The sequence below is a fragment of the Haplochromis burtoni genome, unplaced genomic scaffold, assembly GCF_018398535.1.
Source record: "Haplochromis burtoni strain Fernald_Lab_line unplaced genomic scaffold, NCSU_Asbu1 Contig_34, whole genome shotgun sequence".
Classification (NCBI taxonomy): Eukaryota; Metazoa; Chordata; class Actinopteri; order Cichliformes; family Cichlidae; genus Haplochromis; species Haplochromis burtoni.
Window position 1 is genome coordinate 2,546,937 of NW_024582395.1, and position 2,994 is coordinate 2,549,930.

The following is a 2,994-nucleotide window of genomic DNA, read 5'->3' on the forward strand; positions in this document are numbered from 1 at the left end:
AGAGCAGCAGCACCAACACATGTCAGCTGATCACAGCCTGTACACAAAGAATATCTACTTTCACTCAAAAATATGAATTAATGTGACATTTTTCTATTTTATTTGTTTCCTCCCATATTGCACTACAAGACCCATCTGCCACATTAAACCCTGACTGTATTCAGTTTTCTGTTCAGGTGTGGAGGTAAAGTGACTTTACTTTTTCACTTTTATTTAGAAACTATATTTTGTGTTTACTTGTGTCATCTGTGTCTAATGTTTAAGTGCATTTGATCATCTGAAACATTTAAGTGTGACAAACACTTAAATGGAAATCAGTTTGTCACACCTCTGAATGCAAAACATAGTTTTTTTGGCCTTGTTGTAAATTTCTCAGCTGTAACTGTTACTGACTCTGAAGCGGAAATCAAGCAAAACAGTGCTTGACAGCAACCTTCTAAAAAAGGTTGCATAGCTGACACAGACTGGTCCCAGTGCAGCAATTTCCAAGTTAAAAGGTGGTAAAAGTTGCACAACCTAAATGCGTGAAGACACTTTTGCGCGGCGTATAACTGTATACCTTAAGCCGTGGAAGCAGTGTGTAAGATTAAAAAAAAAAGTGTGTGTGACAGGCAGTAAAGGGGAGAGGAAGTGGCATAAAAACAACTGTTAACAAGTGAAGAGTGAAAAAACAAATAAAAGCAACTGAAAGTGCAAAGTTTAAAAGGAAATAATGAGTTTAATGAAGAACTATCAGACCTGCTTTTCAAACTATCGCATGGATGTATCATTGAAGTCCAACCTCAGAGGTGAGTGTAAAGTTCAGATGTTTAACTGTTTTCATATTTGTCTCAGAGTTGAATGTGTCCACTGGTTTCCAACTCTGCTGTAGATTAAAAAAAATATCTGCACTTCTTGATCCACGCAATTTGAGCTGGGATCATGATACAGCTTTTCTAATGGCTCGAGCTGACAACGTGCCCTTAAATCGCATCAACCCCTGAATGCCTCAGATATGTCACAAAAAGGCTACGGGGGCAGGGTGACATGTCTCAAGGTTGCGGATTACACGAAGAAAGCAGCCCGATCTACATTATTACTAATTTATTTCACATTAGATATCCCTCAGCCCATTTCAGAGCTTGTTGGAAGCCAGAAGGAGTTGAGCTGTGAATCCAAAAGTAACTCAAAGTTTTAATAATTCAGTTCTCACAGATCCTGTGACAGGAAAGAACCTCTTCACTCGAATGCTCGTCATCTCTTAAATAAACAAAACAGTCAAAATAAACGTACCTTATTAAAGAGCTGTCCTTATTTGATAAGCTGTTGTTTTTGCTTCATGTTCTTTACTGGCTCTGAGTTATTGTATTTGCACAGTGGTTGCAGCTTTAGACATTCATGATGTCTTAATAGACAAAGTGATAGATAATGTGCACTGGAAACAAGTAGCTGCAAGGGTTTTAGGAATCACTCAGACTCTAAAGATGCATCAGGAGAAATGCTGTTCCCTGTCATTCGTAGGTGGAATTGCCTATATACTACAGTTGTGTACATTGCCTGTAAATGCTCTCAGTGTGTTATAGCCTTAGGAGAAATTATATTACTTGTCAGTTTTTGCAGGTGTTTCACATTTTGCAGCATCATGCCTTAACACGCCTCAAGAAACACATCAATTCAGAAACGTGTTTGGATATTTTCGTGCCTCAGCGGTAACAAAATCACTTGCACAGTGTTCAGTAAACCTGACGGCAGCCAATCAAATTGCTTGAGAAAGACATCACTTGTTCATGGTTGGAGGAGAATAGAACTTCTTTATCTTGCGCTAATAAAACCTGAAACTTCTTTAACCCTGTCATATTACTGTTTATGACCTTTTAACTAACCAAATATGCCCCAAATAAAGAGTTTTATTGAGTTATATTTGGTTGTAGTGTCATGCATACAGTGCACTTCATTCTGATGTGTTCAGTATTTTACCATAAATATGGAACATCAGCTGTTAAACAGTCATAATTGTGATGATTTTGTGCTTTTGGGTGTCTGAGAATAAGTTGAGAAAATACTTTAAAACTAAAACCACAGTCTGAATATTTGCAGTAAAATGAGAACTCATTTTAAAAGGTGAATAAATACATCAATCAATCATTAATTCATCAATCTTACACTGGCTTTCCTGAGCCGGCTGAGAGATGCAGTCACGGTAAAGACAAAGTACACTCTCTCAGTACTATAATAAAAACAAATAACTAGTCTTTATCAGGTCTTAAAATACTGGCTCACACTTCTTTACAACTTTGCTTCAGTTCATTTTTGGTTTGTGGGCATTTATTTAAGCACAGCTCCCACCACAGCATTTCAATCAGGCTGAGGTTTGGACTTTGACTCAAAAACTGGAATACTTTGATTCTATTGTAGATTTGCTTGTTTGCTCTCTTTTTCTCATTGCACTGTCCTGTCACGTGAACAGAGGCTTGTAGACTCCCTCTTAAGTTTTTTGCAGTTTCTCTGAGCATTTCACTGTCTGACCTTGAGGTTAATTTGCTGGGACATCCATTCCTGAGAAGGTTGGCAACTGTCTTGAACATTTTCCACTTACGAACAATCTTTCTCGCTGTAGAATGATAGATTTCAAATTGTTTGGAAATGGACTTATAACCTTTCCCAAATTGATGGGCAGCAACAATTCCTCCTTGGCATTGTGTTAACACACACCTAAATGCTTCAGACCAGCAAACTGCCCAAATGTCTGCTTTGATAAAGGTGGCCACACTTGGTGATGATCATTTAATAATGAGCACCTGGCTGCTACTTACCCTCTTAATTCCCTTGCTTAGTTTTCCACACACTGCTTCTGCATTTTTGGCTTAGTTTTGTTAAATAAATAATGACACGGTGTAATATGCCATGTGGTGCTGTTCATCAGAGGTTATATTTAACCCTTTAAGACCTACCATAGAACCAAGTCTGCCAGAGCTTATAGTATATTTTTACATGCTGTGGAGCCATTTTTTGGAG